This window comes from Scyliorhinus canicula, chromosome 24 (genome assembly GCF_902713615.1).
Source record: "Scyliorhinus canicula chromosome 24, sScyCan1.1, whole genome shotgun sequence".
Taxonomy (NCBI): Eukaryota; Metazoa; Chordata; class Chondrichthyes; order Carcharhiniformes; family Scyliorhinidae; genus Scyliorhinus; species Scyliorhinus canicula.
Window position 1 is genome coordinate 21,359,815 of NC_052169.1, and position 15,466 is coordinate 21,375,280.

Genomic DNA, 15,466 nt, shown 5'->3' on the forward strand with positions numbered 1-15,466 from the left:
AATGCAAATGTTGCGCATGTCGGTGTTTGGCAGGGATTCTGGCGGTCGGAGCGTGATTTTGTCACCAAAGGCCGGCCGGGCGTTGAAGATTTTAGGCATAATATTTAGTTTTGAAGGATTTAGGACCGTTTGTTGAAGTTGAGAGTGTGAGGTGGGGCAGCAGCACAACCTGGGACAGGTGGGCAGTGGCCCAGGGCCGGCAGGGAAAGGGTTAACACCCCCCCCCCAACCAACCATGAGCAGATGTCATGGCCCCGCCCCGCGGCGGCTGACCCGGAAGCGGTTGCCGCCGGTGACGTCCCGGCGTTTCCGGTCTTGGCTCCCGGAGCTTTTTTCTACCTTTTCTTCCGGAGGAGGAAAAAAAATCCCAGAAAAAAAAAACGGAGGCGAAGCAGGAGAGAGAGAGCACGGCTTAGAGAGAGTGAGTACCCCCGGGAGGGAGGGGAGGGGAAAGAGAGAGTGGGGGTGGGGTGGGGAAAGAGAGAGTGGGGGTGGGGTGGGGAAAGAGAGAGTGGGGGTGGGGTGGGGAAAGAGAGAGTGGGGGTGGGGTGGGGGAAAGAGAGAGTGGGGGTGGGGGTGGGGAAGAGAGAGTGGGGGGTGGGGTGGGGAAAGAGAGAGTGGGGGTGGGGTGGGGAAAGAGAGAGTGGGGTGGTGGGGTGGGGAAAGAGAGAGTGGGGGTGGGGGTGGGGAAAGAGAGAGTGGGGGGTGGGGGGTGGGGAAAAGAGAGGAGTGGGGGTGGGGGTGGGGAAGAGAGGAGTGGGAAGAGGGGTGGGGAACGATTTTGAGGGAAGGGAGGGGGGGAAAAAAAGAGCGCGTGGGGGTGGGGTGGGGAGAAGAGAGAGTGGGGGTGGGGTTGGGAAAGAGGCGGATGGGGGTTGGGAAAGAGAGGGGTGGGGGTTGGGGGGAAAGAGAGGGGGGTTGGGAAAGGAGGAGGGGATGGGGGGTGGGGGAAAAGAGGGTAGGGAGGGGGTTGTTGGGGGAAAGAGGAGGGAGGAGGGGGTGTGGGGGAAAGAGGAGGGACTTTGTTTAGGCGGGGTTGGGGACAAGAGAGGGACGGGCGGGGGGGTTGGGGGAAAGAAGGGGACGGGAGGGGGGTTGGGGAAAGAGAGGGCAGGGAGGCAGGGGGTGGGGAACGAGAGGGAGGAGGGGGGGGGTTGGGGCGAAAGAGAGGGAGGGCTAGGGGGGGGGGTGGGGGGAAAGGGAGTGGGAGGGGGGTGGGGAGTAGGGGGAAGAGAGAGGAGGAGGGGGTTGGGGGAAAGAGAGGGAGGGGGGTTGGGGAAAGAGAGGGAGGGGGGTTGGGGGAAAGAGAGGGAGGGGGCGTTTGGGGGAAGAGAGGGAGGGGGGGTTGGGGGAAAGAGAGAGAGGGGTTGGGAAAGAGGAGAGGGAGGGGGGTTGGGGATACGAGAGAGAGAGGGGGGGGGGTTGGGGAAAGGGGGTTGGGAAAGGGAGGGGGGGGTTGGGGGAAGGGAGGGGGGGGGTTTTTGGGGGAAAAGAGAGGGGGGGTTGGGGAAAGAGAGGGGGGTTGGGGAAGAGAGAGGGGGGGTTGGGGAAAGGGAGGGGGGGTTGGGGAAAAAGGGAGGGGGGGTTGGGGAAAGAGAGGGGGGGTTGGGGAGAGAGAGAGTGGGGGGGTTGGGGAGAGAGAGAGAGAGTGGGGGGGGGGGTTGGGGAGAGAGAGAGAGTGGGGGGAAGAGAGGGGGAGAAAGAGAGAGTGGGGGGGTGGGGAAAGAGAGAGTGGGGGGTGGGGAAAGAGAGAGAGTGGGGGGTGGGGAAAGAGAGAGATGGGGGGGTGGGGAGAGAGGAGGGGGGGAGAAAGAGAGAGTGGGGGGGGAGAAAGAGAGAGTGGGGGGGTGGGAGGGGGTAGAGAGAGAGTGGGGGGGGAGGGGGTGGGAGGGGGAGAGAGGGTGGGAGGGGGGGGTGGGGGGGGGGAGAGAGTGGGGGGAGAGAGGGTGGGAGGGGGGTGGGCGGGGAGAGAGAGTGGGGGGGTGGGAGGGGGAGAGAGGGGGGTGATAGGGGGAGAGAGTGGGGGGTAGGAAGGGGGGGAGAGTGGGGGGTAGGAAGGGGGGAGAGAGTGGGGGGTAGGAGGGAGGGATGGGGGGGAGAGAGTGATGGGGAGGGGGAGAGAGAGTGGGGGGGTGGGAGGGGGGAGAGAGAGTGGGAGGGTGGGAGGGGGAGAGAGAGTGGGGGGGTGGGAGGGGGGGAGAGAGTTGGGGGGTGGGTGGGAGGGGGGAGAGAGAGTTGGGGGGGGGTGGGAGGGGGGAGAGAGAGTGGGGGGGGTGGGAGGGGGGGAGAGAGAGTGGGGGGGGGGTGGGAGGGGGGAGAGAGAGAGAGTGGGGGGGGGAGAGAGAGAGAGTGGGGGGGAGAGAGAGAGAGAGAGAGAGTGGGGGGGGTTGGGAGGGGGGAGAGAGAGGGGGGTGGGAGGGGGGAGAGAGAGAGAGGGGTGGAGGGGGAGAAGAGGAGAGTGGGGGGAGTGAGAGAGAGAGAGTGGGGGGAGAGAGAGAGAGAGAGGTGAGTGGGGGGGAGAGAGAGAGAGTGGGGGGGGGGAGAGAGAGAGAGAGAGTGGGGGGCCCCGAGAGAGCCTGAGGAGTGGGGCAAGGGGGTTGGGAGTCCGGCAGGGGGCAGAGGGGGAGGGGATTGAAAGCTGGAGTGGACAAAGCGATGAAGGAGTTTGGATATGAAAATGTTGCAATGGAATTTGCATTCATCATCATCTTTGGAAAGTTCGTGTATTAAAAAAAAACTCTTTCAAACTGGCATGTTTGGATTTGAAGCATAATTGTGGATAGAAAATTGTGCGTGGTGTGAAAATGAAGAGTTTGGGATTGCGTCAGGGTTGGAAGGTCAGGTGCGAATATGAGTATCAAGTGTGCGGTGCACAGCGGGAAGCTGGCAGCGGTGAGTTGGGGTGGGTAAGTGGTAACGGGGAGGAAGAGTGTGAAGACTGGCAAGGTTGGTGAAAGGCAAGGTTGGCTCAGATCAGGGCTGAGGGTTGGCTGGTGCGAGTGGGAGTCAGTGGCATGCTGGTTGAGAGAGGGCGGGTGCTGGAAATAGGATTGGAAAGAGGTTATAGAAATGAGCTAAACGATTGAGTCAGGGAGGAGTTGCAGTCAGAGGCAATAAATGAAGTGAGCGCTGGTGATTCAACTCAATGCTCGGCATCTTGTAATGCAGTTTCTATCGAAAAAGCTTCATCAGAAGTTTCACCCGTTCTAACGCCCATTTTAAAAACTGTAGCATGTTTACTAATGGAATGCAGTGTTGATTTTACGGCAAGTGAATGAATATCTGTTAATATTTTTGTTGTCGGACGCTGAGAGTCTACTTTGTATCATGTGGGTGAGCAGGCCAGTGCATGCTAGCTTCGGGAAGTCCTAAACACCACAAGGAATTGGTATATTGTCAATGGCAGCAGTAAGGGGAGATCGTCCCTTGTTACAGCCTGCCGTTCAAATCTCTGTCTCGGAGAAGCTTCATTTTTGTTTTGCCAATGTTTCCCTGAATCAAAGACCAAGCAATTTGGGGGGGAAAAAGTGAACCTTAAAACATTTGAAATGACCCATCTGCAGCTGATTGTGTTTGTGGGGAAACTGAGGGAGAGGGGAATTGAAGGTTCCTTATAAAGTTGCCCCTCGTGTTCGATAACCTTGACTCCTGCTGAGAGAGTTGCTGAAGACGGCTGGAATTGTAACAAGTTGCGACTAATTACTGATAATTACGTGCCCCCCCCCCCAAAACGTTTGGACCCTGTGCCCCTCCCAGACTTGTCCCTCAATCACCGTGCAGGGATTAACTAGGGATTACTGCCAGTAATAGCAGCCACAGCATTTACTTGGTAATCTGGTGGATGCAGCGCAATGTAGCTTGGGACCGTAGGCCTGTCTCGTCCCACGCCCCTGCCTTAACCGCAGCGAGTTCCCACCCTCCCAGCTTCCATTTTAGAATGTCCAGTGTGGGTTGGAGTGGAAAAAACCAAGGTGGGGGGGGAAGAGATGGAGTTAAGGGGGGGGGTCGGTGGGGGGCAGCCACCATCTAATTAAATGGCCCAACAGGTTCTAGGGGCTGAATGGCCACCTCTAACGACTCCCAGAGGAACCTCGGCACAACAGCTTGCATTTATATGGCACCCTTTCAAGGAGGTGAAACATCCTGAGGTGCTTCGGGACTGAAACAAGCGACCGATGAACCCAAAGCGGGAGGGATGAGGTTTCGGGCAATGTTTAAAGAACCACGCTCACAAGATTAAGTAGCGTGGGACTTGAGGGCTGATAGCGCACATACTGTTGGAGGAATAGGGCTGGGGGGAGGTCATAGCGAGGTGATCACGAGGAAGAGTGAGCAGGTGACAGTGTAAATCTGGAGATTGCACAGGCGATGGGTGATTCGGGATTGGTGCTGGCAAAGTTACTCATGTATGTTCGACAATCTGGCGTTCACAGTGGCTGGCCAGCTGTTCAGGGGATGGTTTAGCACACTGGGCTAAATCATTGACTTTGAAAGCAGACCAAGGCAGGCCAGCAGCATGATTCAATTCCTGTACCAGCCTCCCCGAACAGGTGCCGGAATGTGGCGACTAGGGGCTTTTCACAGTAACTTCATTTGAAGCGTACTTGTGACAATAAGCGATTTTCATTTTCAGGGCAGCATTGGAGTAAGTGAATCCCGAGGTGACGCAGGCGCATGTGAGCAAAGGTGCTTGTATCTTCGATGTTTGAAAGCCATATTTAAAAAAATAAAATTGCTGGAAAATCTCAGGTCTGGCAGCATTTGTGGAGAGAGAGCGAGAAACAGAGTTAACATTTCGAGTCCAATGTGACTCCTCTTCTGAAATGGGTTCCAAAGTCAAATAGGACTCAACTGTAACTCTGTTTCTCCGCAGATGCTGCCAGATCTGAGATTTTCCGGCACTTCCGGATTTTATTTGAGATCTCCAGCAGCCGCACCAGTCTTTTATTTTGACGTCAAATTTGACTTTGATAATGCTCCAGTCAAGTTCTTTGGGGGTGTTTTTGCTGCAATATAAACACAACGTTATTGTAAATGTGGCTTATGAGAGGCTGCACAGACATCACCACGGTTTGTTGTTCCCGCGTGCATGTGTGCTGCTTCCCGAATCATCTCTTGGAAATTCAGGAGGCCTTTATGCCCTGGCGTTACAGTTCGGCGTGAATCAGTTGATTTTCCCTTGGTTCCCAGAGTTTACTCTCCATGGCACTGGTCAGGTATCCGTATGAATGGTGACACAGATTCCAGGCGCTGTAATTGTGCTTCAGTGTGGCCAGAGGCAAAGACTGACATTCGTCCGCGATCTGCTTTAGCTGATTTATATCCATTTTACTATAATTGGGATACCATTGCTGTAGTTTCTGGTGTTTTTCATAGTTCTCGGAAATAATCGGATCTGAAGGAAAGACTTGTATTGGTCAGACTTGGGCTGGGTAGGAACCCGGGTCCTCGGCTGCCGTGAGGCAGCAGTGCTAAACACTGCACCCCCCCCCTGGGTTGGAACAATCCTAATTGAATTGAAACTCCCCATCTGCCTTGCAGGGATCTGAACTCGTGATTCTGAATCATTAGTGCAAGCCTCTGGGTTACCAATCCAGTGACATTGCCACACTGCCACCCTACCTGTTTAGTTTGATTGCCTGCCGTTTTGAAATGTGACTGTATTGGCATTCTAACTATTGGGTTCACAATTGCCAAGTTTCCTCACCTGTGGTTTCTCACCTGTGGGTTGTTGGGTGTGGAATTCTCAGGCTGCTCCTGAGAAGCACTGAGGTGCCAACCCCAGTGTGTGAGCTGTAAACTTTATTTCTCCCAGGGTTGCTGACGATTCTGGGAAGCAGCCGGAAAATCAGATGAGGGAGCAGACGCTAAGCGATAGATTCTCGTTGAGTAAATAATCCCTGGGTGAGGGGCACGGTTCAGCCTCCCAGGCTTTTGACGAAGGGCTCTCGTTTGCAATGCCTGCTGTACCAGGGACTGCCAACATCTTTTGTACATTTAACTCAAACGGCGCATGCTTCTTTGTAAGGGTTGGGCACAAAGGACAAGGAAGTGCAGTTGATACGTGATAATTTGAAAGCTTTTGGCAAGGTTCCACATTGAGGGTCAACGACTAAAATGAGTTGTCGCAGAGGAAGGGTTAAAACCTGGTGGTGAGTTGAACTTTGGTTTAAAAGAACAGAGCACAAGTAGGCCATCCTGGAGATCAGTTTCAGGATCATCCCCTATTTAATATAGGCCACTGACAGGCACGCTGGTATCGGAAACAATATCTCCCAAGTTTACTGTTGATATATAAACTGGAGCAGTAACTTGGGTCAAGGGAAGTCACGACGGTTAACCTTAATTTTGTGATGCTGGCTTTCACTCCAGTCTACATGCTGGCCATGCACTGGTCAGTGAGTGTTTCTTCCCTCTCCCAGAGACCGTGGACTACCCTCATTGTTTATGTAGGCAGCCTCTATTGTGCGTCTAGGATTTCTCGCTCCAACTTGCCATTGATTGAATTCAACGGGGAATGTGAAACACGTTCATCGTCGTAGATACACATTACAGTCGTTACTGGAAAGTTACCAGTGGTCGTGCATGTCTGCCGTACCGTTGTGGGGGGAGGCAAGGCGTGCCAGCACCCAGGGTGAGTTTATGTCAGTCTGTCAACGGTTAAAGCTCAGAAATTGACCCCTGGAAGAGCAGAGAGTAAAAGGCTGGCTCGGGTTTGATGAGAGACGCTGAACGGCAGTCCCCTGCGATCGGTGCATTTCCTCAGCTGAAGCAAGGTGCACGGGAAAGGTGGGGTGGGTAGATTTCCCGAACTATTTTTGGATCTTTGTGTTTGTGCGCGATGTCATCATTGGCGGAGCAGATGGGCCTTTTGTGACTGACTTGAGAGTCTCCCCTGAGTCCAACATGCCGTCGTTAAGAGCTTCAGCATTGTCAGAAAATCATGTCGCAGACTTTTGGCGGGAACTGCAGCAAATGTCACAACCCATCCGGAACTGTCAGTGTTTCATTAGGAGCTGTATCGATCCTTTGGAAGCCAAGTGTAGGGTTTTTTTTTTTATAAATGTTTATTCAGTTTTCATATTTTATATTGAACAAATTACAAATTGTTAGGAGAGAAAAAGAACAAAAAAAAACAAACAAACACGCAAAAATTAACATACATATTTACAGGTAAGCATCTTCGTAGTGGTAACTGCGCCCGCCCCCCCCCCCCCCCCCCCCCCCCCTCAACATGTTTATTTAGTTTGGTTTTGGGCCTTAGCTAGCCATCGAACCCCCGTACCGAACCTGTAGCCCCCCCCCCCCTCCCGCCCACCTTCCCCCGACTATTCTTCCTCTTGTACATTGGCCACAAATAGGTCCCGGAACAGTTGCATGAATGGCTCCCACGTTCTGTGGAAGCCGTCGTCCGACCCTCGGATGGCAAATTTGATTTTCTCCATTTGGAGAGATTCCGAGAGGTCGGACAGCCAGTCCGCAGCTCTGGGCGGTGCTGCTGACCGCCAGCCAAACAGGATTCTACGGCGGGCGATCAGGGAGGCAAAGGCAAGGGCGTCCGCCCTCCTCCCCAGGAATAGATCTGGCTGTTCTGAAACCCCGAAGACCGCCACTATCGGGCATGGCTCTACCCTCACTCCCACCACTTTGGACATAACCTCGAAGAAGGCTGTCCAGTACTCCACGAGTCTGGGGCAAGACCAGAACATGTGGGCGTGGTTGGCCGGGCCTCTTTGGCACCGTTCACATCTGTCTTCCACCTCCGGGAAGAACCTACTCATACGGGTTCTTGTTAAGTGGGCTCTATGTACCACTTTTAGTTGCGTCAGGCTGAGCCTTGCGCACGTGGAGGTGGAGTTGACCCTATGCAGTGCTTCGCTCCAGAGTCCCCACCCTATCTCCATCCCCAGGTCGTCCTCCCATTTCCTTCTTGTTGCGTCCAGTACGGTGTCGTCCCTATCTACCAGTCGGTCATACATGTCACTACAGTTCCCTTTCTCTAGGATGCTTGCGTCCAGTAGGTCTTCCAGTAGTGTCTGTCGTGGCGGTTGTGGGTACGTCCTTGTCTCCTTTCGTAGGAAGTTTTTGAGCTGCAGGTACCGTAGCTCGTTCCCCCCAGCTAGCTGAAATTTCTCTGTCAGTTCGTCCAGTGTTGCGATCCTGTCGTCCGTGTATAGGTCCCTGACTGTCAGTGTCCCCCCGTCCTGCCTCCACCTTTTGAAGGTGGCGTCAGTCAGTGCAGGTGTGAACCTATGGTTGTTGCAGATGGGAGCCCTGTTCGACATTTTGGTCAGGCCAAGTTGCTGCCGCAGTTGGTTCCAGGATTGGAGGGTGGCTGTCACCACTGGGCTGCTGGAGTGTTTTTTGGGTGGGGATGGGAGTGCTGCCGTGGCGAGGGCCCGGAGGGAGGTTCCCATGCAGGAGGCCTCCTCCGCACGCACCCACTCAGCCTCTGGCTCCTGGATCCATCCCCTTACTCGCTCGGCTGTTGCTGCCCAGTGGTAGAATTGTAGATTCGGGAGGGCTAGCCCTCCCCTGGTTTTTGTTTTTTGTAAGACCTTCTTTGGGATCCTAGCATTTTTACCCCCCCATACGAACGCCATGATGAGTTTGTCCAGCGCTTTGAAAAAGGCCTTGGGGATGTAGATCGGAATGGATCTAAACAGGAAGAGGAACCTGGGCAGTACGTTCATTTTGATCGTCTGAACTCTCCCCGCGAGGGAGAGCGGGAGTGTGTTCCATCTTTGCAGGTCCTTTTTAACTTCCTCCGTCAGGCTGGTGAGGTTCCATTTGTGGATCCCTTTCCAGTGCCAAGTGTAGGGTTAAAGTGCTGATAACATTTTAAAATTGTTCCTGGTTACCAAAATCCAGCATTTAAATCCAGTGCACTAATTGGTTCATTCCTGTTGCCACTCTCTGAAACACGGTCAATCAGTTGGGCAAACTGTTATATCAGTGCTGCAGATGAAATCATTGCACCGTGCTGAGCACCAGGTAAAGCGATGAATATGCTGCATAATCATCCCCGCCTGTCACAGCTTCTTTATAGTGTCAACGTAGTGGTGGTCACACCTCCGAGTTAGAAGGTGGTGGCTTCAAGTCCCACCTGAGCACCCAATTTCCGGCTGACACTCCAGTGTGGTACCAAGGGAGTGCTGCACTGTCTGAGGTGCCTTCGTTTGGTTGAGCTGTTAAACTGAGGCCCTGTTTGCCTGCCAAGTGGATGTAAAAGGTCTCACGGTCCTATTTTGCATGTGGATTTTCCCAGTGTCCTGCCCAATTACTTATCCCTCAGCCAGCATCGCCGAAACAGATGATCTGCTTCATATTGCTGTTCCTGGCTCTTTGAACGAACAAAGAAAAGTACAGCACAGGAACAGGCCCTTCGGCCCTCCAAGCCTGTGCTGACCATGCTGCCTGTCTAAACTAAGATCTTCTACACTTCCTGGGTCCTTATCCTTCTATTCCCATCCTATTAATGTATTTGTCAAGATGCCCTTAAACGTCACTATCGTCCCTGCTTCCACCACCTCCTCCGGCAGCGAGTTCCAGGCACCCACTACCCTCGGTGTAAAAAAACAAAGAACTTCGCTGTGTGTAAATTGCCATGACTGCTAATTACAGCAGTGACTGCACTTCAAAGTGCGTTATGATGTGTTGAGGCTGTGAAAGGTGCTATAGAAATGCAGCTACTGAGCTGGGTGTGTTGGCGTCCTCTCCATCCCTCCCTCGGCTGAAGCAAAGAGGGAAAATGGAAACTGCTGTGTGTATAGGAACACAGCGGGAACTGAGAGTTCTGCTCGGGCTCGGGGGGAGCACATATGTGCAGAGCTTTACTTTTCTCCTTGGCAGGTGTGTCTCGGGAAATTCATCTTCCGTTACTGGGGACTCCCAGGTAGTCCAAGAGGAAGGTTAGCCCCAGCTTGTGGGGGCGACGGTGTTCCCATAACATGAACCAATCATTTTGGGCTCAACCAGGACTTGTTTGCTGGACAGAACTTTTTTTCATACTGACTCGCCAGTAGGGCCGTGACCCATGGCAAGGCCCCTGCAGTGAATTTCTCTATTTGGCTGACCATTTTCTCCGTTAAACATGTACTTAAATGCCGTAAGAGGTTCGGGGACCGATAAAAGTGGTGCGTTCTGGGACACCACATAAGTTGTGGAGACCAATTCACTACCTTGCAGTTTGATTTTCTGGTTGGGTGGGTGTGCTGATCCGAGGGGTCGGATGATCCGAGTGGGGGTTAAACTCCGTAACTTGTACTGCGAATCAAGAACTTGAAGCAAGTAGCTAATACACAAACCTCGAGCAAGGCTAGGCTTGTAGAAATATCCTGCCCCTCCTCCCCACCTTCCTACCAGTTCATTGAGTAGTGGATTATGTGGAACGAGATTGGAGCAAGAACCTGGTCAGTAATCTCCTTGAAGGGGAAGCTGGATAAATACTGAGTGCGGATTAGATTTGAAGGCTGTACACGTGAGCAGCGACAGCACCACTTCAGAATCCATTCGTAGTGGGTGACGGAGCAGGTCCATTTCTGTGCCGCTCTAGGATTTGTACTGATTTATTTTTGGAATCCCATCTGTCCCCGTTTTCCCATGAAAACCTAGAGCATGATAACCTCTGCTGTTGGTTATCATAGAATTTACAGTGCAGAAGGAGGCCATTTGGCCCATCGAGACCGCACCGGCCCATGGAAAGAACACCCTTCTTAAGCCCACACCTCCACCCTATCCCCGTAACCCAGTAACCCCACCTAACCTTTTTTGGACACTAAGGGGCAATTTAGCGTGGCCAATCCACCTAACCTGCACGTCTTTGGACTGTGGGAGGAAACCGGAGCACCCGGAGGAAACCCACGCAGACACGGGGAGAACGTGCAGACTCTGCACAGACAGTGACCCAAGCCGGGAATCGAACCTGGGACCCTGGAGCTGTGAGGAAACTGTGCAAACCACTGTGCTACCGTGCCGCCCACGCGATGCCATTGATAGGAAGAAACTTTCAGTGAGGATGGGATGGCGTTGTAAAGGTAATTGAGTATGATACCTAGAATGAGTAAAGGCTAATCAGCCCAATAATTTGCTTGTGCCCCATCTGAGGTCTTTGAGTACAGTACTTGTCCCCAGTTCCATTCACCTCATGACTTTCTTTCTATCGCGAGACTTTGACCCCTGGCTTTAGAGATCTGAGGACAGGACTTGGAGAGGCTGATTTATTGAGCAGTACCAGATTGTAAATGCAATGGATAAACGGAGGGCAGCACGATACCATAGTGGTTAGCACAATTGCTTCACAGCTCCAGGGTCCCAGGTTCGATTCCGGCTTGGGTCACTGTCTGTGCGGAGTTTGCACGTTCTCCCCGTGTCTGCGTGGGTTTCCTCCGGGTGCTCTGGTTTCCTCCCACAGTCCAAAGATGTGCAGGTTAGGTGGATTGGCCATGATAAATTGCCCTTAGTGTTGGGTGGGGCTACTGGGTTATGGGGATAGGGTGGTGTGAGCTTGGGTAGGGTGCTCTTTCCTAGAGCCGGTTGCAGACGTGATGGGCTGAATGGCCTTCTGCACTGTAAATTCTATGTAAATCCAGAAAAATCTTGAGAACTAAGTTGCTAGAGGAGGCCCAAGCTTCACGCTGGCAAAGGGCAAATTTAGGATCAGTGCCGGATAATTCTTCTGTGTAAAAGAAAATGAAAAATGAAATGAAAATCGCTTATTGGCACAAGTAGGCTTCAAATGAAGTTACTGTGAAAAGCCCCTAGTCGCCACATTCTGGCGCCTGTTGAGGCTGGTACGGGAATTGAACCATGCTGCTGGCCTGCCTTGGTCTGCTTGCAAAGCCAACGATTTAGCCCAGTGTGCTAAACCAGCAGAACAGGCAATGTTTGCAATAAATTCCCTGGTGCCGTCACGGTGGGTGTTTAGTTTTTAAAAAAGATACGACTGTCTGGGAAGGACCTTCCTCATTCATGATTACCTTGAGGAACAGTGAATTGGGTGGAATCCCGGAATATCTGACTTTACCTGTATCGTACATGTAAGCCTAATGTGGGGGTGGCACAGTGGTTAGCACTACTGCCTCACAACGCCAGGGTCCCGGGTTCAATTCCGGCCTCGAGTGACTGTGCAGAGTTGGCACCGTGTCCCCGTGGGTTTACTCCGGGTGCTCCGGTTTCCTCCCACTGTCCAAAGATGTGCAGGGTAGATTGGCCCCTTAACGTTCAAAGATGTGCAGGTTAGGTGGGGAAAGGGCGAGCGAGTGGGTCTAGGTGTTCTTTCAGCGGGTCGGTGCAGGCGCGATGGGCCGAATGGCACCCTGCACTGTCGGGATTGTCTTGTTCCTTTGTTTAGTGAATCTCTGTTTGAATGGAGTGGCTGCTGTGGAAGGGTTAGCACTGGCTGCGTGTAGATGCCTGGATTAGATACTTTCACATCTTAAACCATTGCTTTATTATCTTTTAGAAGCATTAAAATGCAAGTGTGGGCATTTATCTGGTATTGCTGGAAGGAGCAGATACGAGTGCGTTTGTGCTTCATCCCTACCGTAGGATATCTAGGCCTGCTCTAGCAATAGGTGCGTACTGCACAATCCCCGCTTGTCACGAGTTGTGCTTTTCCCCTCCTCCCTTGTGCTAATGCTTTGGGCGTGGGTTGGTCCCTGTGATTGTCGCCGATCAATTTTAAACTGAACAGGCAGCCAAAATACGGCAGGCACTTTTCCCCCTCTGGTAATTTAAGCTTTTTGTCGACTCTTCCCTTCCCACTGAAGCTGCAGAGGCCAAGGAGAAGTGACACGTTTCCAAAGGAAAAAAAAATGTGGCGCTGAAATAAAATTGCTTCAAAGGCTGGTGTCTGGTTTCGTAAATAGAAACACTCGGCTCATCACTGCAGAGATTTCATTCATTGAAAGGTCGTTAAGGAAATCTGGCATCAGATGAGTTGCGGATTGAGCAAAGCCTTCTTTAACACGGGAGCTTTGCCTTGCTCGAATCTTTGCGCTTGTTAAACTGAAGAATGTTGGCGCACAGATAGTTTTCTCTCACTTTGATCCTGGCGTTAGGATTGAGAGTAGGTTACTCTGCCACTCCTCCCCAACTGTTTGCCTGAGCAAGATTGGTGGGTTGTGGGCCAAAACTCAAACCGTAGGTAGGAGACCTTCCACCCTTTATTGTCTGCTGAGACCCTCGCTCAAACGTTCTCCCCATGTGTGCGTGGGTTTCCTCCGGGTGCTCCGGTTTCCTCCCACAGTCCAAAGATGTGCAGGTTAGGTGGATTGGACATGCTAAATTGCCCTTAGTGTGAGGTGGGGCTACTGGGTTATGGCAATAGGGTGGAGGTATGGGCTTGGGTAGGGTGCTCTTTCCAAGAGCCGGTGCAGACTCGATGGGCCGAATGGCCTCCTGCACTGTAAATTCTATTCTATGAACCTTGCTGCCTCTTGACTCAACTATTCCAATGGTCCCACCTGTTGGCCTCCCATCTTTAGCCGTCCAGGAAGCTCAAGTCTTTCTAAACTGCTGTCTGTTTCCTAACGCACCTCATAGAATTCCTATAGTGCAGGAGGAGGCCATTCGTTCCATTGAGACTGCACTGACCCTCTGAAGGAGCAGCCTAACCACGCTCCCGCCCTTTCCCTGTGACCCCACTTTACCTGCATATCCCTGGACACTAGGGGGCAATTTATCATGGCTAATCCCCCTAACCCGCACATCTTTGGACGGTGGGAGGTAACCGGAGCGCCCAGATGAAACCCATGCAGACACGGGGAGAACATGCAGACTCCACACAGACAGTGACCCAGCGGGGAATCGAACCTGGGACCCTGGAGCTGTGAAGCAACTGTGCGAACCAGGCAGTCACCCACGGCCGTAATTGAACCTGGGATTCTGGTGCTGAGAAGCAGCAGTGCTAACCACTGTGCCATCCTCAAGTTAACATTTCAGATATCACCCTGTACTCATTGACTACATTGGTTCTCTGTCCATCAATGACTTCAACTTTAAAATTCTTATCCTTGTGTTCAAAGTACCTCCATGGCCTTGACCCTATCTCTTAATCTCCTCCAGTTTCCCACCTTTCTGATATCTCTACTGTAATTGTTTGATCGCACCCACCATGTCCCTGATTTTAATCGCTCTGTTATTGGTGACCATGCCTTCAGCTGTCCCGAGTCTAAACTCCCCCCCCCCCCCCCCTTCCCCTCGACGCTCCTTACCCTTTTGACCAAGCTTTTGATCTCCTGTCCTGATGATTGAACTACAGTGCGCTGTCCATTTCATTCATTCGCAAACCATGGAATTGTGCCAAAGGTGCTATATAAATGCAAGTTGTCAGTTTGGTGAGCTAGTCTTCAAAGAACTGCCTCCTATCTCAGCCTCGCGTCTTCTGTCTGACTCCTACCGTTACAGGACAGGAAAGCAGTTTTGTACAGTCTGTCCTGTATAAACCTTTGTTATGGGCCAGGGTTTAGAGAACCCCAAAGTGTATCATGGAGTTCACCTGACCCACAACTTTTAATAGATTGTGGTATGGGGAGCACACGGCCCACTCTACCGGTGTGATACAGCAGAAATGGAAAAGTATTTTTTAAAGCAAAACAATGTTTATTCTATGAACTCAAGGTAACCTTTTTAAAACATAGTGAACATCTTAGCAACCATTCATTCAAATACAACCCCCAAAGAATACAACACTCAGTAATCCTTTAAGCTTTCCTTTTAACATTCAGAAGACTTTAAAAATAACCTTTAAACCGAAGCACATCAGGTTAAAGTCACTACTGTTGTTAGTTTTAAATCACCAGGATCGATTTACAGTCTTTAGATGACAGAGAGAGAGACTCTAATACACCTTCTGGCTGTGACTGCAGCTATCCAGCTCTGAAAACGAAACTAAAACATACCATGCAGCAACCAGCCTAAAACAAAAGTAAAAAGCTGACAGACAGCCCAGCTCCACCCACTCTCTGACATCACTGCAGTAATAAACAGCCATTTCTTAAAGGTACTCACTACAGATATTTACATACACACCCATTTCTTAAAGGTGCTCTCACTACAGATATTTATATACACACCCATTTATAAGCACCCATTTCTTAAAGGTGCTCTCACATGACACCTTCCGCACTTGTTTGTGGGCCAGGGGGTGGGAAGGATGGAGTCGACATTACGGAGGCCACAAATATTCAGAACCTGCAGCTGAGAAGCAACCATTGATGCAAGCACTTTGGAAGTCGCAATGCACAGGCGGAAATGGCTGTACCAGCCTGCATTTTCAAACTGAACCAGTTCTGATGTACACTTTGTAATCGTGGGCCAGGGCTGCTTTTGAAATCTTCCTCAACATAACAGCACGGTAGCACAGTGGTTAGCACAGTTGCTTCACAGCTCCAGAGTCCCAGGTTCAATTCCCGGCTTGGGTACTGTCTGTGCGGAGTCTGCACGTTCTCCCCGTGTCTACGTA

The 15,466-nt window shown here is 51.9% G+C and overlaps 1 protein-coding gene across 6 annotated transcripts in view; it reads left to right on the plus strand.

Annotated features, from left to right (window-relative positions):
* The first annotated feature begins 293 nt into the window (after nucleotides 1–293).
* The window catches only part of LOC119956760 (casein kinase I-like), a 205,235-nt gene continuing 190,062 nt past the window's right edge, over nucleotides 294–15,466 (plus strand). For 4 of the 6 annotated variants that reach the window (XM_038784126.1, XM_038784131.1, XM_038784132.1 and 1 more), the window contains exon 1: nucleotides 10,884–11,036. The gene's annotated coding sequence lies outside the window, so the exon portion shown is untranslated. Of the gene's footprint in view, nucleotides 422–10,883; nucleotides 11,037–15,466 lie in introns of those variants that run through there. The other 2 variants (XM_038784128.1, XM_038784129.1) reach the window with 2 other exon arrangements.